Source organism: Protopterus annectens, chromosome 1.part0, assembly GCF_019279795.1.
Source record: "Protopterus annectens isolate FY-2018-M chromosome 1.part0, PAN1.0, whole genome shotgun sequence".
NCBI classification, from domain to species: domain Eukaryota; kingdom Metazoa; phylum Chordata; order Ceratodontiformes; family Protopteridae; genus Protopterus; species Protopterus annectens.
Window position 1 is genome coordinate 339,371 of NC_056725.1, and position 25,348 is coordinate 364,718.

The 25,348-nt window shown below is 42.4% G+C and overlaps 1 protein-coding gene across 3 annotated transcripts in view; it reads left to right on the top strand.

Annotated features, from left to right (window-relative positions):
* CCDC97 (coiled-coil domain containing 97) overlaps nucleotides 1-25,348 on the top strand; it is a 745,255-nt gene that overhangs the window by 247,863 nt on the left and 472,044 nt on the right. The gene's annotated exons all lie outside the window — the stretch shown is intronic.

The window sequence follows — 25,348 nt, forward strand, 5'->3', positions numbered from 1 at the left end:
ATGTAAACATAGGGAATAAACTATGATAAAAGGGTCAGGAGAGAGACAGAAACTATGATAAACAGTGTGTATTTACATAAAATTATACTAAATACCCTGACTAACAAAACCGAAAGGTAAGGCCAAACTGTGGCTAGTGAATTGGATAGCAATTGCTGACAGGTGTGCTCACCAATGACCAGTAATGGGTCAAATAAGCCAAAAGAATCAAGGGCAGATCACTCACTACTTGCGGAGCACTAGTAATAACACCAACTCTTGTCACACACCAGTCAGACTCCAGGTGACAGTGATGTAAACAGAAACGATACTTGAGCTCCAAAGTAAAAGCAAAATACTATCGGGTTTGCCACATTTCCTGATGTCCTCTCATGCCTTCCCCTGAATGAAAAATCAAACGGCTACCACCAGCCCCCCCCCCCAAAAAAAAAAAGAGTTTGTGAAGGAGACGAAGGCTGAAACTAAAACATATTACAGTCACTTTAAAAGAAACTACGTAAGGGAAGCACAACGAATTACCATTCTGATAAAAAGTTAATGTAAGGAGCAGTTTGCACTTACAAGTGCTTAATAACGATCCTATAGAAAGTATACCTGGAAAAAAAAAAGTTAAACTACTGATAATACAAGTGAAAAAAATGGATTAAACAGCGGCAAACTCTTATTTCATGTGAAGAATTGGGAACATAGATCCGATTCAAATGGCACAGGAACACAAAATGCAATGGTAGTTGACAGTAGGAACAAAAGAAGACTGGAATTTAAGCAATACAGGAAATTTAACAGAAAAATGACACTGTGGGTGGGAATGTGAGTGACATAACTAAAGTGGGCGTTACTTGTTTTCGTTGTAGTCGGACCCGAATTATAGACACTGGGATTGTCCCTTTAAATACCTCTCTCTGTACCCAGTCTCATACAGAATAATGAAAGTTGTTCTATGCCTGGCATACCAGATATCCTCAGATCCAGCTGTGATGGACCTTTTGCACATTCACAAAATGAACAGCACCAGAACCACTAGATTAAAGATTTAAATTTTGCATGTGACATAAACAGGACAAATATGTGTCTCAGTGTATCCCCATGTTCTGGACTAAGCTCCCCATCCATGTGAAGCACAGTCTACCCCTAACCCTATTTAAGTGTAATCTTGACCAATGGATGGGCAATTAGAAAAATCACCTCGGGTCTGGCCCTTATGCTTCTGATAGACACGGGCAGATAGCAGTTATGCCCAAACTTACATATATCCTGCATATTACCTTGAGCAACTTCCTAATTAACATATCCCCTCCCAGTAAACACCCATGATATATATGGACACAATTAGGTTGAGTTGCATGGTTATGCAATAAAGGTCCTGGTGGTCATTAGCCACGTGTATACCTATTAACCTATGAATAAGATCTCCTCTTAACTATCTATATGAAACACTGTACACATATTTCACATCCATGGATACCCTTGGTATATTTACACTCCATTCTTTCCAATTACTCATGCTAGTTAAAAGGATTCCATGTTATTCCATACTTTAGATTTGATCTGGTGTAAATTACAATGACTACATTTCTGATTTTCTAGACTGTATAAATATTTTATACAAGTTATAGTTTTAGAACTATCATGAACCAATTGGTTGATATGATCAAGAAAAACAAAACCTCAAAGCTGGATCTGCACATATACCTGGTTCCTTAAATTAATAAAAAGTCTTTCGTCTTTTCCTGGTTAGGGGTTGCCAAAGCAGAACTCCGGTCCGCTAAATGATTGACGGTGGATTTTTATGGTGTTGAGTTGCCAGCTCGGCACCCAACCTTCAAAGAAGGCACACCCACACGCGCATGCACTTACCTGCATGTCTTTAAAGTTCACTCGACCATGGGGAGTACATGCAGACTCCGCACAGAAGGCACCCCAGGCAAGAATCGAACCAGAGAAGCTCTTACTGTGAGGCGACAACACTAACCCCTGTACCACCACGGCTACTGGAGCCTTCAATGAATCCATAGTGAAAATCAATGCATTCTGTTTTAAATGTTCATTCTTTAATCTAGGTCCTGCAAATCTTATGTGCTTAGTTTTTGATGTATTTATTCTCCTGTGACCAACTAGTCAATTTAGTCACCTTCTTTTGCAGACATGACCTATCCATAACCGGTGTAATCTTTACTCCATTTTTCAAGTAACTTGCCTATAGACTGTAAAACAACTTAGATGAAAAAGATACAATCTAAAAAAAGTATGGGGCCAGGACAGAGCCCAGAGAAACAACCTCATCGTAGCCTAGAATCACGTGTCCAATTGCTTAATGGTACTTGCCATATCCTATTAGTAACTTAAGGGGTTATCTTAGCAGTATTGCATTAATGCTTAATTGTTATAAATGTTATGTGTTCTTCATCTAGATTGTGTTTAGGAAATTGGCTAAATGGCGACTGAAACCGCACCTACAAGATGAAGTAAAATTGTACACGACAATGTCAGGGTAATACGCATCTTTGAGCAGTGACACACACGCATGCGCGCGTGCGCGCACACACACACAAATGTGTATGTGTGTGTGTGTATATATATATATATATATATATATACAAAAAATTATTTTTATATATCTAATGTTCTTTTGTCTATATTGGAATACTAGACCTTAGATCTTCACATTCTGAGCTGAGTGTGGTATCTCAGCTGCTGTCACAGTAAAAATATTGTGATGGGGATCACTTCTGTGGCTCTGCTCGACAGTGGCGCAAGAAAATAACTTTCTTGGGTGGCATAAGCCCAGGAATCTTGTTGGCTACGCTTACTTAGGCCCTTGAGCCAATAGCGTAGTACCTACCTATAAACCTATGCCACAGTAAAGTTTCCAAGTGTAAATGTGGAAGAGGACATTGACAGATAAAGATATAGATAGACATCCTCAACAATACTAGAGTACAGGATAAACTACATGAAACCTAGTTAGATATATATGAATTTCTGTCTCTCTCTCTCTCTCTATATATATATATATATATGAACACTAGTGTTATTGTTGGCAAAATGTGGTCAGTTAATGTATAACCATTGTCCTAAAAAAGAATGCTCACACCTCCAGACTGGTAGCCCAACATAAAGCATCAGAGATACTTCAGGTGTAACTAACATTGGGTAAGACAGCGATTCAGGTCATAGCCTGCTATAGATCTCCAACCATGTCCTAAGACTCGCACTCCATGTTCCTAAGCACCCTGGAGAATGTTAGGGTCCAACCTAACACCTTCATACTGGGTGACTTCAACTACCCCTCCATTAACTAGGAAAAATACTCCTGTACCAATATACTTGCCCGTTTCTTGGAATTCATTAATTCCAATGCCCTGGACCAGCTCGAGCTTACCCCCACTAGAGGTAGTAACATCCTTGACCCGGTCATTACTAACATGGGCGACTGTTGCTATACACCAATAGTCAACTCCTCCCTGGTTAGATCCGACCACAAACTAATCACTTTTGAAATCCACATCCCTCCCACCCCCACCCCCCGCAAAGGTAACCAACATGAAAAACCTCTCCAAATCTAACTTTGGGCTCCTAAAAACAGAAGTGGCTAACTTCACGGTACCCATGCAAATGGAGAATAGTTGCATGACTGCCGAATCATACACCAATGCAGTGTACGAACACGTATACAAAGGCATGGATCTCGCCATACCCAATAGAACCAAGACGCTCTCCTCCAAAAAAAGCCAATCTGGTGGTCCCCTGCCATAAACAAACTCTACAACAGAAGGAGGAAACTGATGAGGAATAAGGTGAAGTCCCAAGTCTGGAAAAACTACCTTACCAGCTGCAGCAAAAAGTTGAGATCCCTCTTCAAATCCTCTAAAGCTAGATATGAAAACAGAATTGCAGCAGATAGTAAAGACAACCACAAGGCCTTCTATAGTTATGTAAAGAATCTCCACAGCAATATCCAGATTTGCTCTGAACTACTGCACAGTGGTAACTCCTATACCGAGCCAATAGATATTGCCAATATACTGGCCGACAGATACAGTGCCAACTTTACCCCCCACCCCCAAAGGACCAATCACAATACCAGTAGATTGCCAGGCACCCAGTATTAATGCTGCGCATGTTAAAACAGCACTGTCCAAGGCCGAGAATATAGCTTGTATGGAACCTGACAATATCCCTGGCTGTGTTCTACATGAACTACAGAGTGAACTAGCACCTCACCCGTGTGCCCTGTTCAGTCACAGCCTCACCTCAGGATTTGTCCCTACCGAATGGCGCACTACTACAGTCATCCCTCTCCAAAAAGGAGGAGTGACTACAGACCCTGGGAACTATTGCCCCATTAGCCTGATATGCAAAGCTATGGAACGCATCATCATGGACCTAATAAACAAGGATATAGAGAATCTCCAAACTCTGGATCCCACACAGTTTGGTTTTGTGAAGGGTAGATCATGCCTGCTCAACTTGGTCGACTTCTTTGAGTCAGTCACCAGAGCTGTGGATGAAGGCAAGGTGCTTCATACAGCCTACCTTGATATGCCCAAGGCCTTTGATATCATTCCCCACTCAGGAATCATAGAAAAACTCACTAAGCTAGGCATCAATCCCTACATCACTAGGTGGGTTGCAAACTGGCTCACAGATAGAACCGACAGTGTGAAAGTAGCTGACTCCAGGTCAGACTGACTATTAGTCACAGGTGGAGTCTCACAAAGTTCGGTCCTGGGTCCTCTCCTGTTTGGTATCTACTTCTCTGAAGTCCAGGGCAATACGAAGGGACTCTGGCTGACAAAGTTTGCAGACTATTGCAAGTTGGGAGCTATTATCAACTCCCCAAGTGATGTTGACATCCTCAGAATGACCTCCCTAAGACCAACGACTGGTGTCAGAACCATGGCCTTAAGCTCAATGCCAAAAAATGTGTCGTCATCCCCTTTTGGGAAAAACCCAGTTCCCATGAATTACCACACCGATGGTAGTCCACTGAACACAGAAGGCGTTGTAAGAAATATGGGAACACAGGTTGACAGCAACCTCTCTTGATCCACTACATTGCCACTATGGTCAGAAACTCCTATGTAGCACATCTCATTACTAAGGGTTTTGCATCCAGGAAGAAAGAGGTCATTGTCTCTCTCTACTCTTCCCTCATTAGGCCACTCATAGAGTACAATGCCCCATTTGCAGGTACCTCACTAGACACCTGCAACAACTGGAGAGGCCACAAAAGTACCTCACAAAGAGGATCCTAGGCCTTAAAACACTTGTCCTATATGGACAGACTCAAAAAACTCCAACTTTTCTCAGTCTCGTATCGCCTACTTATTTAAAAAGCTATGTCTGACTCAGCTGTGTTAGAAATGCTACTTCTAAAGAAATCCCAATCCCTCTGCACCACACACTGCAGAGACCTCAACCTCGTTACTACAATCAACAGAACATACTGGAGGGACAGGTTCATAACCCAGAGACTGCCCATGCTATGGAATAGACTTCCCATACATGTCAAGCAGAGCACCTCGCTGAACCTCTTCAAGAGAAATCTTGATGAGTGGATAGGAAATAGAAAATTCACCCCGGGGATAACTCCAGTGGCTCTACTCGAGAGAGGCACTGGGAACTAAGGTCGGGTGGCACGATGTCAGGGTAATCCTATGGATAGGCTTGTAAAGGCCCCAGGGCCATTAGACTAGTACACACCTATGAACCTATAAAACATATTAAACTCCTCACATATTGAGAAAGAATCTCCCAAACACAGACATGCACATGTACCTGTAATGTCCAATACCTGTGTGTAAGCATGTCAAGCAGCCACCTTTTCTTATTGAGCTAAACTCTCAGAACTAATCCTTTTATGAAACCTACTAAGCCTGATAAAGTATCACAAGTCATAAAAAGTAAACATTCTTAAAAAGTAAAAAGATTGCACTAACCCCCCTTTTACTGAGAGTGCTCAACTAAGCTGAAGTCTACAGAAGGTGAAATACCTCATACAGCCACACTTCCAAATAACAAAAAAAAAAAACCTCAAAATGTCCTTGTATCACAACAGGGTGCACCCAACTAAAAGCAGTGCTTTGTGATTAGAATAATACACCTTGGTTAGCAAATTCAGATAAACGTATTTATGTATGAATACATTATAAACTGCCCATGGTTTAAGCTTCTCATTAAGTCAGAAAGAGTGTAGCTAGTGCCTCATCAATATGAATATTGCCATTTGCACCTTAACTGGCACCTATTCTTTAATACCCTAGTCCAAGATGAAAGAGCTATTAACATGTAGCCAAGGATGATGTAAATGCAAACTAATTTAAAGTCCCTTTACTACTTACTTTGCTGGGGGGAGGGGGCGACTAGAATATATAGCTATTTTTTTGTATAATTTGAGTCAACGTTTTAGTTAATGTGATAAACTTAAAGAAAGTGTGAAGACTGCAATCTGCAGAAAAGACTTAAAATACTGTACCATACGATTTTAAATTCCTGGTCTACAAGCCTGTAACAGAAGGAAGTGGTGTGGAAAAATGACAGTGAGCACCTGTGGTCTCACAAATATCAGCTGCTCAGGCAGACAGCTGTAGAAACCAATTCTGGAGTGAGGGGAAACACATTCATTTCAATGATTATATCATTACACTGTAAGAACCAAAAGCTCATACGTTGGTTTATATTGGGTTGAGCTTGCCTAAACTGGCACCACTTGATGGTCTGAAGTACAGATGCATAGCACACGGATATTTTTTTAAGATATCAAGAATTTTATGGTTCTGCAATGTGCTGACCAGTGTATATACAGTTTATATACACACACACACACACACACACATGTGTGTATATATACATATATATATATAATATGCATAATACTGGCTTTATACTTATGAAGCAGTTTTAAAACATCCACACTAATTAAAATATACAGTGGTGAGAAATGATTCAAAGCAGTCTAAGTGAGATGAGCATTTCAGTAAGAAATGCTGATTTTCTTTTTTTAAATGTGTATTTTATAAGTAACCACAGTCTGTTTAGGTTCTGCGAAAAATGTGCATATGAGGTATGATGAAAGAATATTTTGAAAATGAAAATTAACACCTTAAGAAAATGAAAGAACAAGAATGACTATGGCCAAAAGTGCCCATGGCATTAGCAGCTGCTATACCACTTCTCCCTCTAGCCTTCCTTCAGGAGTCCGTTCTCTGTACAGTAACCAAACATTTGCCTCAATTTGTGGACTCACCAGTCCTTTACGGATCAAAAACCTCCATGGCTACCACCTTTAAGTTCTGTAGGGTAGGATCTGATATCTAAGCTTGTCTAAAGTATTTCTTTGTGACACTCCCCAGCTCCCTCACCAAAGGAGGTCTGATATGATCTGACAGTGGTGCCTTCTCCCACCTCTCTCCTTGAAGTAACCCCCTCCAAGTGAATCTAAGCATTTTTCAACAGCTGTGGCTCAGAACCAGTCACTGTCATTGAGTAACCCCTGAAGCAGCCACATCACTGGTTAGAGGTGTTGACACTGATTGGTTCTTACCCTAGCACCTTCAGCATGTACTTGCCACCATGCTTGGGTTTGTGTACCATACATATGGCAAGAAAACTGTCCTCCAGGATATCATTGAACACTGTCATCTACTTGTTCCTTTTTCTTCCTTCCCAATCCAGTTAAACTACCTATTAGTATATGAAAAGGTTTCCATTCCATGCCGCTAACTGGAGTTAATTACCCAGGCAAGTACTACTCCCTTTTATCCACTACAGGCCTAATGATGGTTATGTTTGATGCTCTATCTGTCTTGACAATGGTCTCTTTAACCTCCACCGTGGTAAGATCTGTATCCTTGTGGTATTGCTGCAGCACTTATCTTCAGACAATCAACTGTAGTGCTACCCTTCTTTCTGCATCCCATAACCTTTGTCCCCGAACTTGTCTTAGAAGACAGTGGAAAGCACCACCTTTTGTTAAATTTGTGTATAGTAGAAGTTGTAACATAAATAGAACTGGCCTCCCTTCATTTTCCTGTGGAGCCTGCTCTAAAGGCTTAAGCTAACCCACAGGTCTCTTTATACCCATGTGAACTCCTCACTACACAGTTCTTGTGCAGTTGTGACCTACTATCTAGATAGAAGTCCCCTTTCTCCCCAACTTTTCAGCTGTATGCCATAACAAATACCCTCAGCAGTCTTGAGTGCACCTTTTCAAAACACCCACATCAGCACATACAACCCCATCTTATTGAGTGTGTACTTCTAAGCTCATAAGGCAAACTACCATGCAATCCAACATTCTGGTCATTAGAGACGCACTGATGTCCCTGTCACCAGGCTGAGTAAGGAGAAAGGTGATGGTCAGTTGCTTGTCAGGGGCCATTATCTGCCACACTTACACACACACTCAGATCATTGGACCACAAGTAACAGTATGACTCTTAGTTCATGTGGGTGCAGATGACTTGAGACATACTTCCCTAGACAATATGAAGAGATATATCATAGAACTCTCCGAATATGAGCCTAGAATTGAGCAGCATTTTACCTTCTCCAAGGGTGATACCACAGTATGAACAGATGCCTGACTAATAATTGGCTTAGTTTCTGGTATCATTCTAAGGGGAACAATGTTTGTTAACATGGAGGGAGATTGCTATGGTCTGTACCTCTCCCCTCCTAAGATCTTGAATATTAGTGAAAACACTGTCCTCCCCCATAATGCTTTTCTTGGGAAATGCCAAACTGAAAGTGCATCCGACAAAGTAAATCAAAACCAAGAAAAGGAGTCTAAACAAAAAAACTCCACTCTCTACAATCTTTGCTCATCTTGGAGAATGCTGGCATCTGTGCAGTCACAAGCCATGTACAGCACACCCACAGTGCAATCTATAATGCCTTCCACACATACAGACCAGCTACTACACAGAAAGGAACTGAAAGTAGAGTTGTCTTGATTTACATAAAAAAATAAATAATAAAAAAATAAATATACCTCAAGGCTGGTCAAAAAGGATGATGCATTTGAGCCTCCCCATGTTCAAATCACCATAGGCAAAATTCAGTACCTCTTCCTTGCAAGCTGTAGGTCCCATCTATGGCCCAGGAAACCCATACTATGTATTTAAGCTTACTGGAAACGCTAATCAGCCAACCCAATACCATATTCATGTGCAACTTCAATTACTTAATATTAACTGGGAATGGACCAGATTGTCGTTATGCCAACCAGGGTCACAAACGTACTGGATCTGGTCCACACTAATATGGGTGAGGGCTGCACATCATCAAGTATAAAGTCCTCTCTGGTAAGGTCAGACCACAAAATGTTCTCCTTTGAAGTAAAAATAAAACCCAGAACCCCAGCTAATCCTGGAATGTTAAGAAACTATTCTAAGACTAACTTCCTACTATTAAGTGATAACTTAGCAAAATTTCAAGAGCCCATAACCCTTGAAAAAACTGCTGCCTATGTGGAACCGTTCACATAAACTCTACAGTATGCTAATAGCTGCATGGAGGCAGCTGTACCCACCAGGAATAAGTACAGAGCTAACTCAAAAAGCAAGCCACCATGGTGGAATGAATCAGTATGCTCTATAACAGAAAGAAGTCAATCATGACCAAAATTAGGACCCAGTAGGGTAAAAGCACTTTCATCAAATTAAACAAACTACTCAGAGTAAAAATGTCTACCAAAGCCAAATTTGAGGTAAATTTGGCTTCCCAGGCCAAGGACAACCACAAAGCATTCTTTAGCTATGTCTGTAACCTCAAAAGAAATACAGAGTTCAGTGCAGAGCACATTGTTAATAGAGCCTACTATACTATACGCATACATACATACACGCACCCAGATACATTTGTATGTATGTATGTCTGTATATACAAATGTAATAAACAAAATGTGATATACTCTGTGTTTGTGTGTGTAGAAGCTCAAAAAGGGGGGACCAGGTTGTGAATGATTGCTGATTGGCACATAACAGTGGTGGCAACAATGCAGTTCATCACTGGCCAAAGTGTTCTACTTGTAAACTGCACCTTGCTGTCCATGATTTTTGGATAAAAGAGGGGGATTTACGTAACAATACTTAGTTACAGATGACTTTTACTTCTGAAATGCATGTAAACTTACATTCTCTAACTCTTGCCAACTTCTCAACTTCTGAGTGCTATTTTAAAGTACCCCTTATTTTCCCTAATTATTTCTGGATTTGTTCATGATTTTGGGGGTAAGAAGTTGAAAGTTAGTACTGCTGTATAGCCCAACAGCAGTGAACAATGACTGATGCATGAAAAAATAATTTAAAACTGCAGAAGTTTGACTGCATCATATATTATACAAACCTCCCCTCCATAAAGAAAAAAAAATGTTGGTATTGATGTGCAGACTTCAATTAAATCAAGAGCAGTTACCATTAATTATTAAATTTAAAATCGGCAGTTGTATCTAGCATGAAGAAAAATTGTACAACCGGGAAAGAAAGCTCTGTGTTTTATAATAACTGGAATCGCACATTGCATAATGCATTTACAAACGGGCATTTACAAATCGCAAAAATGCCGATGTGCAATGCAAATGTTACTGCTATGTCAGAATTAAAGAACACGAATGCAGTATAAATTAGAGTACATAATAAATAATAAAAAGTAAACATAAGCTAGATAAAAAAGTGCATCAAAAATTTTTGCAACAGCACTACAAGCATCTGCAGGTGTTCCCAAGAACTAATGAATGCATTTACCACAGCACCGCAAATCACTTAAACACAACATTAGTTTAAAAGTGCACCCTATAACAAAGAATTAAAATTGGGTCTTTCAGCAATGAATTTTTGCTACTTACAGTTGCACAGGACCAAAAAGCAGACTTTTTCATTTGCAGGGACTGGGGCAAGGTGTAAATAGACTTCTAAAGAAACATGATGCAGTAGTGGGAGATGAGATGGTAAATGCTTAGCTCTCGATCTGAGGCAGGATCTGACGTTTTAACTTCTACAGTGTCCCACCAAGATTTCATACTGTTTCTCAGAAACTCCCTGTTCATGGAAACCCTTTCATACTACTAAAATAATTAGAGTAATATTTAAAATTTGTTCAGTATTTTGGGTCTTTTGACTTTCACTTTCAGCCTGAATCTTTTGCAGAGAAGTTAGGAGGCATGGCAAGGAAACGATCTAAAGAAGAAAACTACAGTGCAACTATATTGCCATATTTAGGCATTTAAGTTTTTTTTAATTTCATAACCGTGAAATTTTTTTTTGTAAAGCTCAAAGCTTCTCTAAGTGAATTTTACTGAAATGATTAAAGTTGAGGGAAGTGATCCAAGGCAAGAGCAGACATGGAGAGCGACCCATCCCTGAGGGAACCAAAGCACTGTCATTTCTGTTTTCCACTGGGAATAAAAAGCAAGCCTGGAAAGGTGAAGCAGGGTTGAACCAAAGACAGGGAAGGGGTGTGTATAGTGGCATCACACTGCAGGTGGTATTACCTGTCAAAATTGAGAGCAGGACGCTTCAAAAGCAGAAAAAAAGTGAATTTACACAAAATGAAGTAGAAACATGCAGGCAAAGTACAATAGGTTAAATGTATAGAACCCAAGCTATGTATTAGTGAAAAATAAATAAGTGTTCTGAAAGCTACATCTTTTACACACTCCCTTTAAGTCTTTCTTTGATGATAAATTATACATTTTGAAGGATTCCTGGCATCTGAAGTTATTATCTAGATTTGGCTTTAAGGAGGATATAATTTTGGTCTTCATCGATGTAAAAGATTTGTTTTTGGTGATCCCTTATATAGAAGGATTGGACTGGTTTCAGGAAGCATTGGTGATGGGAACAGGTTTGTCCCAGTCTGAAATCAACATAATTGTGGAATTTATGGAAGTGGTGGTTTCTTTAATGAGTATTATAAGCAAACTCTAGAGCTAGCAATGTGGGTGGCATCAGCCCCAGTGTTTGTAAGTATAATATTATGGTACTGGTAGCAAACCAGTGTCATGAAATCTGGTTATTTAAGTTATCTTAGATTTTTAGGTTATATATTATTACTTTTGACGGGATATTATGTTACTTCATGACTTTATTGGATTTCTCAATAACACCATGGCTTTTTTAAAATTGTATGTACAATTATAATTTTGATGGTATTAATCATTTAGATATTACTATTTATAACAATTTTATCGATAGACATTGAGTCGGTTTTATATTGTAAGCCAACATTTTCAAATTTATACCTGCATTTTTCTAGTTTCAACCCATATTGGCAAAAGAGGAATTTGGTGAAAGGGCAATTTGGTAGATTATCTAGACGTATATTAGATGTGTTTAAATTAGATCAGTGTGTGTTTAATATAGAAGCTTTGAAACTTAAGGGACTGTTTTTGGAGAGAGCCTATCCTAAGCTGCTTGTAGATGACATGTTCAGCATCATTCTGGAGGGGAGGAAATCCGTTTTGCTCCAATGTTAAGGGAGACATCTAAGATAGTTGGAAATATGACCAGCTTTGGATCTAGTATACAGTAATCATGGTAATAAAGTTAAGGAATTGATCAATAAAAATTGGAAGGTAGTAGGTACATCGTTCATGTGGAATGTTATGAAGGAATTAAAATTTGTGTATAAGAGAGGACACATTTCAAAAGGCATAATTTAGAGTACTTTAACAGTGGTACAAATGGTATGGTAAAATGTGGTGCTTCTTCCCAATGTACAGTGGATATAAAAAGCGTACACACGCCTGTTAAAATGCCAAGTTTTTGTGATATAAAAAATCAGACAACAATAAATAATTACAAAATTTTTCTCACCTTTAATGTGACCTATAACCTGTACAATTCAATTGAAAAATTTGTTAGGGGAAAAATATAAAAAAATAAAAAATGTACAGTAAGCTGGTTGCATAAGTGTGCACACCCTTAAACTAATACTTTGCTGAAGCACATTTTGCTTTAATTCAGTCTTCTTGGTTACACACCTGCCATCAATTAAAGAGACTCTGATTAAACCCAAGTAAAGTTCAGCTGGCCTATTAGGATTTTCCTGACATTTACTCAGTTGCCTGCTAAAGCAAAAGCCATGGTTCACTGAGAGCTTATAAAGCATCAAAGGGATCTCATTGTTAACAGTCAGGAGAAGGGTACAAAAAATTTTCTACAGAACTGGATATACCATGGAACACAGTGAAGACAGTCATCAAAAAGTGGAGAAAATATGGGACAACAGTGAAGTTGGAAAGAACTGGACGTCCCTCCAAAATTGATGACAAGACAAAAACTGGTCAAGGAAGCTGCCAAGAGAATTACAGCAACACCGAAGGAGATGCAGGAATTTCTAGCAAGTACTGGTTGTGTTCTACATGTGACAACAATCTCCCGTATTCCCCACATGTCTGGCCTATAGGGTAGGGTTGCAAGACGGAAGCCTTTTCTTACACAGAAAAACATCCAAGCCTGGCTAAAATTTGCAAAACAATGCATCAAGTCTCCCAAAAGCATGTGGGAATATGTTTTATGGTCTGATGGGACCAAGGTTGAACTTCTTGGCCACAATTCCAAAGGGAATGTTTGGTGCAAACACAACACTTCGCTTCAGCAAAAGAATACTATCCCCACTGTGAAGCATGGTGGTGGCAGTATCGTGCTTTGGGGTTGCCTTTCTTCAGCTGGAACTGGGGCTTTAGTCATGGTGGAGGGAATTGTGAACAGTTCCAAATACCAGTCACATTTGGCCCAAAACCTTCAGGTGTCTGCTAGAAGGCTGAAGATGAAGAGGAATTTCACCTTTCAACACGACAATGACCCCAAACATACGTCCAAATCAACAAAAGAATGGCTTCACCAGAAGAAAATTCAAAGTTTTGGAATGGCCCACCCAGAGCCCAGACCTGAATCCAATAGAAAATCTGTGGAGTGACCTGAAGAGGGCTGTGCACAAGAGATGCCCTCGCAATCTGACAGATTTGGAGCACTTTTGCAAGGAAGAGTGGGCAAATATTGCCAAGTCAAGATGTGCCATGCTGATAGACTCCTACCCAGGAAAACTGAATACTGTAATTAAATCAAAAGGTGCTTCAACAAAAAAAAACAAATTGTTGGAGGTGTAACCTTGTATATAATTGCTTCCAATTATGGGGGGCACCTGACATCTAGGGCAAGAAAAACTGATGTAATGGTGTTGGCTGCATGCTTTATACCCCTGACGTCATGGAAGATGAGACAGCAACCAATGCAGGAACCAAGATTTTGATATTCAGGCCGACTGAGGGCTACCTGCAAGCAGATAACCCAAATGTAATGACTGCAACACTGAATACATTTGAACATCTACATTTTTTGGTAAGTGTACACAGCTGTACTTTCTGTGCCCTATTTAATGCGAGAACCATTCACCGTAGAGCTCCATTTATAGACAATTTCATGTTCCATCTTTGCATCAAGAAATGGTGTCCATCAGCCAACAATCTGTGGACATTCCGAAAAAACGTAGAGATAGATAGAAACAGGCACACACAAGGCTAAGCCTTCCGACAATGCTACCGCTAATCTGGTCGTCAGTTCTCCAGAATTCAGTGAGGTGCTTTCGCAGCCCCGATGCCCTATTCGATATCTACGCAGGCCTGTACTGAGGCACTTTCGGAGTCCAGTATGCCGCAGAAATCTTCTTCATCTTCCGAGGCTTTGGCTGCCTCTGCTTCGGTTGGGTCCGGAGCCACAACACAGGCACTGGCTTCCGAGGAGGCCTTTCGTACTACCGAATCTAGACAAAAACTGACTTCACATCCGACTACCGTTTTGCTCAGACTGACGGATTCTCTCAGGCCTAGAAGCCAGGCCACTCCTAGGAAATCTGCTTCTAGCCACCATCTTGCTACTGCTCCACCACCCCAAGCACAAATACTTAAAATGGCGGTGGATCTCATCTCCCTTATCCCGGGTCTCAGGCCACTACTTCTAAAAGGAAAAGGCTTCCTTCCCCAGAAATTATGACAGAGCAGGATTCTGAGGAATCTGACTATTCAGTTTTTGAAGAGGAACAGCATCCCTTAACTGCTTATGAGGATTCAGATGTAGAGGAATCTATCCCTTCTGCCTCCCCTCCAGAGGACCTTTCCTTTGGGGAAACCCTTCACTCCCTCAGGGAACATTTCCAATGGGAATCTCAGGACTTCCCACAGTCTAAGAAAAGACTAGAAAGTTTATTGACCTGCTCCAACACAGACCCCTTGCTATCCCCCCTATTTTAGAAGTGGTGGATGATGTTTTTCATGAATCCAACTTAGTCCCTGACGCCCTCCTTCCTGCTCCCAGTAAACCTGACAGTCACTACAGAGTACCGGATTCTCACAAATGTACAGAAATCCTGCTGCAGACCCAGAGGTCATTACACAGGGATCTAAAGGAGCTAAGACTAGTTCTGCCAAGAATCCTCTTCTTTCTGACAAGGACTCCAGAGCTCTGGACAGATGGGGTAAAAAAGTATACATCTCTGCAACCTTAGCTATCAGAGCACTCGATTGTCAGTTCCATATGTTAAAATTTCAACAACACACTTTGGAACAATTAAAACAGATGATTGCTACTTTTCCTGACTCTGCCAATTCAAAAGAGTTAGCAGATGTACTGCACTCTGCTTGTCAAGTGGCAAAACACTCATTACAATATGGATATGATGCCCTAGAAGCCTGTAGCAGGGCAGCAGTGACAAGATCTATTAGGAGACATGCATGGCTGAAGGAACGATGTCTCCCTTATCATGTCAAGCCTAAACTTATTGATGCACACCTAGATAAAGAGCGCTTGTATGGGAGAAAAAGCAGAAGAGGTGCTTAAAAAGATTGAAGACGAAGCAAAATATATGCAAACAGTAAAAGATTTCTTTCAAGTTCAACCTCCCAGATTCAGCAGGAACTTTCCCTCTAAGCACTGGGCCTTCCCTGCACCTAGCAGACAAGGCCAAGGTAAGCCCCGCAGGGACAGACCATCCAGGCCCCTATCCCAGAGCCAACAGAGAAGCAAACAAAGGACCACTTCCATCTCTAAGGCAGGGAGTTCTAAGCCAACCTTCTATGGCAAACACTCACAATGACTTTCTCTCCCCCTCTGCCCTCCCTTCTCTCATCAAAAGCTAGGAGGAAGGCTCTTCCTCTTCAAAGACCATTGGCTTTCTGATACAAAGGACCAATGGGTCTTAAAGATCATTTCTCAGGGTTACAAATTCACTCTCAGCGAACTCCCAATTCCAAGAGGGTACCCAGACTTACCTCCAAATCAGTGGGCAGAGGCATTGAAACAGGTCCAGACTCTCATATCCCAGGGGCAGTAGAACCTGTCCCCTCAGATCAAACAGGCAAAGGCTTTTATTCTAGACTATTCCTTGTTCCCAGAAAACAGCGTACTTTGGCACCCCATCCTGGATCTATCCATTCTGAACACCTCCCTGGTGGTCCCCAGATTCAAAATGCTAACTTTGCTGCAGCAGCAGCTTCTGCCTATGCTAACTAAAAAATGCCTGGCTAGTGACCCTAGACCTAAAAGATGCCTACCCCCACATCCCCATCAGGGAATCGTGTAGAAAATTACCGTGCTTCAGAGCAGGCTCACAACACTTTCAGTTCTCTGCGGTGCCCTTTGGCTTATCTACTGCTCCCAGAGTATTCACCAATTCCTTGGCCCCATCCATAACATTCTGCAGACAGAGAAATGTACAGAGTTACCCTTACCTGGATGACTGCCACATTCAGGCAGAGTGCGAAGAAAATCTGCTACAGAACCTTCTCTTTGTCAAATCACTCCTAACTTCCCTAGGGTTCACCATCAACTAGAAGAAATCAAAACAAAACCCCACCAGGCAGATCATTTATTTGGGAGCTGTTCTTGACACAGCATCCCAAATGGCCTTCCTATCCCCAGAAAAGCAGAGCTTCCTGCCTCTCTACTTTACCCGGCTGACTTCCAGAAGTCACCTCACTGCGAGGAAGTTCCTGCAAGCCCTGGGATACATGACATCTTGCATCCTTCTCATTCCCCTGGCCAGGCTTAACATGAGAAAACTTCAGTGGTAATTAAAGAACCTTTGGTGCCAGCACTGTCAGTCCCTAGAGACCTCTCTCCCTCTGATCCCATGTATACAGGGTGAGTTCCTCTGGTGGGCAGAGCCCTGTGCCAGGAGCAAGGGTTTTCCCTTCATCCTCCGCCCTTCTGGCCAGACCATCACGACCGATGCATCAGACATTGCTTGGGGCGCTCACCTAGCAGGTAGGTGCACCCAAGGTCTTTGGGATGCCCAGCAACTTCACTTACACATCAATCAGAAAGAAATGATGGCAGTAAAAAAGGCTTTGACATCCTTTAAACCCCATCTCAGACCAGGGGTTCTCCTTATAAAAACAGACACCACCACAGTAATGTGGTACACCAATAAATGGGGGGGGGGAACCCAATCTTACCCCCTGTGTAGGTTAGCTATGAGCCTCTGGCTTGCAGCCAACTCCATGGGTCTGCACCTATTTGCCCAATACCTATCAGGGGTCAACAACATCCTGGCAGACCACCTAAGCCGAAATTTACTGGACCCCCACAAATGGCAACTCCAAAGGGAAATCTTTCTGCAAATCACTCAGGAGTGGGGGACTCCAGAAGTGGATGTCTTTGCCTCGCACCTCAACCACCAACTGCAAAAGTTCTGTACCAGGGAGTATCACCTCCTAGTGTTGGAAGGTGGATGCCTTGACCTTCTGCTGGAACTCCCTCTTTGTGTATGTGTTCCCTCCCCTGCCCTCTTATTCCAAAGGCACTGATCAAAATAAGGGAGGAGAGACCAAAGGCCATCCTCATTGCTCCAGACAGCATTGGTACCCCTTACTGTGCAGCCTGACATTACAGCCCCTCAAGCAGCTTCTCCTGATCTCAGGCCTCTTGACCCAGGTGAGGGGGAAGATACTGCACCCAGACTTTCAGACTCAGTCTTTCAGCATGACTTATACCTTAAAAGCTAACGAGAAGTCCCTGTTAAGCAAACAGGCCCTAGACATCATCACAAAGACCAGAAGGCCCGGCACCAGAAAATCATACATAGAAAAATGGAAAAGATTCTGCTCCTGCAACCAGTCCAAAGGGGTGAGTACCTCCCATCCTTCCATCCCTCTTAACTTTGATTACTTAGCCGAGTTGCTCAATAGTGGCCTCTCTTTCTCCTCTATTAAAATCCATGCCTCAGCCATTTTTGCCCACTACGATTCAGACCCACCCTTTTCTCTCATCTTTGATTAAGCAATTCCTCAGTGGGGCTTCTAATATCAGACCTCCCAGAAGGCCTCCCACGCCACCCTGGGACTTGAATTATGTTCTAGAAAAACTAACCTTATCTCCTTGCAAACCTGCTGCTTCTGCAGAATTAAAATACCTCTCCTGGAAGACTGTCTTCCTACTAGCTGTCACCTCAGCCAGAGGGGTATCACAACTTCAGGCTTCATGGCTGTTGAGCTCTTCATCGTTTTCCATGCAGACAGGGTCTCCCTGAGGACTAACCCCTCCTTTATGCCTAAGGTGGTATCTGATGTGAAACATCAAAAAAGTTCCCCCAGCACGAAAGGCAATTGCACGGCTTGATAAATATGAAATCCAAAAACAAAATGTTAAACCAGCAAACTGTGAGGCTAAAAACAAATTTATTAGTTAATGCAGTGCAAAAGCAAAACAGACTGGTTTCGGCTGGTACACACCACAGCCTTCCTCAGTGTAAAATAAAAATCCTTTCAAATAGTGTATTGATACATGCACTTGATTGAAATCAGCTTATATTGGTTGATCTAAAATTGTGCATTTAATCCAGGTGGAAACAAACCCCCCAGTTTAACAATCCATTTTTTCTCTTTGGTGTCAAGAATGGAATGCCACCCTGCTTTGTTGGATTTATTCCCTTTCATGATATCTATTACCATAAAACTAAACTTGGCAGATAAATGTTTTAGACAATGTTTATATAAAGCACTACTTAGTTTCTTGTTCTTCATATCACTGGTATGCTCAGAAATTCTCAATCTTAGTGGTCGTGAGGTTTGCCCTATATAGAAAGAGCCACAGCTGCATGTTGCTAGGTATATCAGCCATTCACTACTGCAACTGGCAAATAAATTAATGTCAAAGTGTACCACAGTTCTTGCTAGTAAATTATTTGGATTTAAAAACCTTATTGCAGTGAGTGCAATGTCCACATGGGTAGCATCTTGTAAGAACCTCACCCAATAAAGTAGTCTGAACCTCATGAGATGGTGTCCTGGAATGTGAATGTTTATAATGATTCAAATAGGAGGCAAGATTTCTCCCTTTACGAAATGAAAACTGGCATCTCTCTGATAGAATGTTAGTTATGATCACTCTGTAGAATATTCCAGTGTCTCTGTACACTGTTGATTAATAGATCACAATTTCTTGTGTAAGTTGTCACTAGTCTAATGGGTGCCAAATTTTACAGCTCCCGTTGTTTATAGGTCAAAAGGTCTTCCCTCGAGTGTATTTGCCCAATTGACGCACAGAAGTATGAAGGACAACCCTTCTTTACTAGGAATTTGAATAAACTAGCTACTGTGGATCTATCTTCATACACAGACAGAGACATGCAACCTACACCAGACTCACCTACCCCCAAGAGAGCATATGGTTCGGCCCTTTTAGGCCAAAATACAAGAGAGCAGGCAGAAAACATTCAAGAAATAAACAACATAGGTGGGCTTCTGAAACTAATAACTCGGAAATAAATCAAATTAATAATAATGTTTTGAATATCTCTGACGTAAGTTTGCCTACTACAGAAATTGATCTTCTTAATAAAGGTCTTAGTTTTATTCCTGGGTTTTTTGTTACTGAGGATCTTTTAACACAGGATGTATTGTCATTTTGTAGACTAATAAATCTTAGATTGCATTTTGATGACTCTACTGATTCTGGTGCTGAAAATGAATTTACTTAGCATAAATCTAAGTATATGCCTCTTATGAATCCAACAGTGCATCAATTTCAAAGTAGTGTTCTCAAAAATCTACACTACCATAGGAATGAAATTGCCTACAAACCAAATCTCTCACAGATAGAAAGGGAAGCACTAACTGAATTACAGAACAACAAAGATATTGTCATTCTCTCTGCTGATAAAGGTGGGACCGTAGTGGTAATAAATTGGCTACAATATGACTCTGAAGCCAAAAGACAACTTCAAGATAGGCGTTATTTGGAAATGCCTCTGGACCCCACCTTCAGGTTCAAAAACAGATAGATGAATTTTTGATATTAGCTAGGGAGGAAGGCATTATCACTGATATGGTCATGCAACATCTTACTATCAAAGACCCTATGAGTCAATATATTTACTTTTTTCCCAAAATACATAAGGACCCTGTTAAACGACCTGGGAGACCAATTGTGTCTGGGAGAGGCTCTAACACTGAACTATTGTCATTGTTTCTTACAAAACATCTTAAACCTTTAATGTAAAGTTGTTCAGTCTCGCCGTTCATTCATCACTGATGGGTTCGGAGCTGATCCTCTGCTCAGACACGGCCGACTAGCAAGCTCAAAGTTCTCCAGTAGTTCGAGACCCTGCCCCTTATCCCATAATGCACTGCTGGAATTACCTCAGATCTAGTTTGCCGTGGCATGGAGCTCTTGGTTTCCAGTTTGGCTCGAGACTTTATTGGGAGTTTTTCAACTTTCAGCAAGTTATATTTTTTTCTTCTTTATATACCCTTGTTCTAATTTTAGTAGCAGATATACTAGATAGTAAATAGTTTTCTCTGTTTTTTTACCCCTTTCCTCAGTATTCTATCTTGCCTTCGTCCTTTTGGCCTTAGGATTAGTAATTGGTCGGGACTATCATTTTGGATCTCTTATTACTGTTTGTAGTTATTTAGTTGCTAATGCCCCTTTTGGGCTGTGTATGTTTGTGTGAGTTACTTAGTTTAAAACAGCTCTTAGTTAATCAGTGTGTTTCAGTTGTGTAATGTCTGAAGATAAGGACAAGCATCCAAAGTCTGGGTTTAAAAAGTGCCCAGACTGCGGACAGAAAATGTCAGTCACAGATGCCCATGTGCAGTGTGTTTAATGCTTGGGTGAGGTACATCTGCAAGAGTCTTGCAGCATATGTCATTCCTTTTCCACAAGAGTGTTAGCTGAAAGGAAGAGGAAATTGATTGATAGGGGTATCATTAAATACCCCTTTTCTGAGGCATTGTCTGACCAGGATGGAGCCAGTAAATCATCTAAATCTTCTAAGTCTCTTCCGGAAGGAGGCCAGAGTATGTGGTGATTTTGGCTCCACTGCCTTTGGAGCCTACAGTCTGCTCTTTTTGGAACCAGAACACGGCTTTGGAACCGGTTACCGAAAAACCTCCTTCCATATTGCTCCAGTCGGCTCTTTCTGTCCACTCTTCCAGGTCCTCTGTCAGCTTATCTGATCTGGATATGGACCGGCTGGTTCAGAAACTCTTAAAGGCACCAGGCCTAGTTAAATTGCTGGTGGCTCAGACACAACCGTCGGAGCCGAAGATCACTACCTTTTGAATTGTCTGCTCCTCCTCCGAGCCATATCAGACCTTCAGAGCTGGAGGAGGCCGACCTGATGATTGTAGATCCCTTGGAGCAGACACCTGCTCCAGTGTCGTCAGCTCCATCTGCTCGGATGTTCTCGGAGCCAACCGGGGACTCTAGGAGCCGACACTCTCTGGTCGGGTCCGGGGAGGATAGCCGCACCGACTTGACGGTGCCGACTCTTCCTCTCGGGGCCTCGGCTCGGGTGAGCTCGGCTCCTACCTTGGGCTCGGAGTCCACGGCTTCAGTGCGGGAGGAGATCGCGGCTCCATCGGAGCCATTGACTCCTCCTTCCTCTAAAGTGCCTGTGTCTGTTTCTGTTTCCTCCGGTCCTTCCAAGCGTAGAGACCCAGCGCCTCAGGTAGCCCCACAGGGCGCTCCCTGCTCTTCGGAGACCTCTCCAGAAGTTCTCCCTGAAGAGATTCCAAGGAAGAGATTATGCAAGAGGAGGCATTTGGACTCCCCCCAGGAGTCTGTCACATCAGACACCGATCTGGATGAATCAGAAGGGTCCCCCAGATCCCCCTCTGAGGACATCTCCTTTGCAGAGATTCTTGAAATCCTTAGGTAGAGGGGTGAGTGACAGTCCAAGAGCCCTACTGAGGACTAGTTGGTTCTCCTGAAGGCGTTTGGGTCTCAACCTTCCACCTCTTGGGTATCTCCGTCCTACAATGAGCTTATGGATCTGGTCTCTCGTAGGGCGTGGTAGTCTCCAGAATCTATGGAACCTGTTCCTCAGAGGCCTAATAAGTTTATTTCAGCCCCTGTGGATAAGTCCTTTTTGACCAAGGGAGTCCCTGTTGATGCCATGGTGGTGGCGGCAGCCACCAAAAAGAAAATGTCGAGACTTCCTCATCTATCCGTCCTCCTAATAGAGAATCTAGGATCATGGATAGATATGGGAAACGCATGTTCAGTTCAGCAAATTTCTCACTCAGATCACTGTGAACTACTTGACACAATTTACCAGACTGCAGAGAGATCTCCTTAAGGAGTTGGGAGATGCTGTTCACGGTGCTGTAGCTTCGAGTGTATCCGATAAGATTGCCACTCAGCTCACTACTCTCAATTCGATAGTCAACTTGTCCATGCGTCTCGTATCATATGCAGCTGATGGTTCGAGTAGAGCCACAGGTACAGGAATCGCTCTCTGTAGGCATGCCTGGATGCGAGACTGTTCCTTCACGGAACCCTTCAAGTCTTCTTTTACTATTACCCCATTTGACGGCTCATCTTTGTTTGGGCCAAAGGTGAAGGAGACTTTGACTAGGTGTGAGCAAGAAGGAAAGAATCTGTCTGCTGTCGGAGTCCGTTTTTTCCACCCCCACTCGACCCTTTCCCAAAGGTCAGAGGGGAAGAAAGAAGTGGTTCCAGAAAGCCCAAGGAGCCTTTCAAGACACACGTGGAGAGCCCCTCTCCAGAGGCAGAGGAGGAGGTTTCAATGGAAGATGCTACCCTCACGGCAGAGGGGGTCCGCAGCACCAGGGTGACAGAGATCACTTCTCTGGTCAATCCTACCAGTGCTCCTGAATGGAGACCTGGCTGTCCTACTCTGGAGGCAGTCAGGGGTCACTTATCTTTGTACCCCAAAGCCTGGCTAAATATAACAAACGACAGTTTGGTACGAAGTATCATTTCCAGAGGGTATTTCATACCATTCTCCACCCAGCCTGTTCCTGTCAAAAAAATCCCAGATGTTCCACTCAGTCACTTGGGACAAGCAGCAATAGAGGTACGCCGATTGCTAGAAAAAAGGGTCATCCAGCCAGTCCCAGCAGACCAGACAGGATTCGGAACTTACTCAAGGTTCTTTTTGGTTCCAAAAAAAACAGGGGACTGGAGACCCATTTTGGATCTCAGCAGACTCATCCAATTTGTGAGAAAAGAGAAGTTCCAAATGGTCACGCTACAGTCCATACTCTCCTTGTTGGGGAAGGACAATTGGATGTGCTCGATTGATCTCAAGGATGCATACTACCACATAAAGATGGCCAGACCATCCAGAGATTACCTGCGTTTCTGGCTGGGAGCCAATCATTATCAATTCCAAGCTCTGCCCTTTGGTCTCACTACAGCCCACAGAGTGTTCACTAAGTGCATGGCAGAAGTCATGGCTCACCTGAGGCATCTAGGATTCCAGGTGTTTCCATATCTAGACGATTGGCTCCTTACCTCCACCACCAGGCTACTTCTTCAAGCGAGAGAGGCTACGCTGACAGTCTGCGATCAGCTAGGCATTACAGTCAACTTCGAAAAGTTTGCCTTGTTGCCATTGCAGCATATCGTTTTTATAGGGACAGAACTAGACATGTCAACCATCACTCTCTGCCTTTCGCCAGAAAGAATCTCTATTCTTCGCCAACACATCATGTTCCTAATGTCAAAGAACAGAGCACCAGCAGCAGAGGTAATGAAAGCTCTAGTATTGATGGCGGCAGCTATTCTAGCAATCCCTTTAGCAAGGATGCATATGAGAATCCTTCAATGGCTTCTGTTCACGGAAGGGTCTTACCAAGAACTTCCAATGAGTCACATGATCCTGATAACAAATTCCTGCAAGAAGGATCTTCAGTGGTGGTTGATGTCTCTATGTTACAATAGGACGTCCTTTCATGCTTCCCCCTCCTGTTGCCACTGTGACCACGAACGCTTCCTTGATAGGGTGGGGGGGGGCTATTTCAGGGAAAGACTGCCCAAGGCACATGGACAGATCAAAAATCACATCTGCATATCAATGTCCTGGAGATGAGAGCAGTACTTCTAGCGTTGCAATACTTTCAGGACTTTCTTCCTCTAGGGACAATTGCAATACAGACAGACAACATGTCAGTGGTCTGGTATCTGAACAAACAAGGCGGGACCAAGTCTTATCCCCTTTGACAAGAAGCCCTCAGAGTATGGCAGTGGGCACTGTCATCCCAGCACTTTCTGTTGGCAATGCACATCCGGGGCAAATCCAACGTAATAGCGGGCAGACTGAGCAGAGCAATCTTGTTGCCCCACGAATAATCCCTCAAACAAGAGATTGTGGACAGGATCTTCTGCAAATGGGGCCAGCCTTCCTGCGGCCTCTTCGCCAGTCACATCAACAACAAATGCAGAAGCTATTTTTCCTTAATTCCCACGCCAGGTCACTCCCTGAAGGATGCTCTTGTCCTACGATTGGCCTCCGGGTCTCCTCTATGCATTTCCACCAATTCCCCTGATATCCAAATTCTTACAGAAAGCAAAGTCGCTTTGACGGACAATCATCCTCATAGCCCCTCATTGGCCTCAGCAGATTTGGTTTCCGTTTCTTTATCATCATACTCTGGAAGATCCATGGATCCTGGACCCAGTTCCGCTTGGCTGCTCCAATTCCCCGCATAGCCAGGTTCTATAATCTTTCCCATGACACTAGTCAGATTTTGTTGGCTTCCCACAAACCTTCCACTAGAAAATTGTATTGTAGTAAGTGGAAGAGATTTCCCATTTGGGCTCCTTCCCACAACATTGACCCTTATCAAGCGCCATTGTCTTCTATCTTACAATTCTTGACAGAAATCTTCAACAAAGGAGCAGCGGCAGCTACTGTACGAGTACAGTTTGCTGCTATATCTAATTTTCATCTAGGAATTGATGGTTTGAATATTATGGCTCACCAATTGTCTAAGGCTTTTCTAAAAGGTTCCTTTCACATAAGGTCTCCAGTGAAGACACCTTATTCCCCCTGGAATTTGAATTTTGTTATCTCGTATCATTCTTCCTCCCTTTGAGCC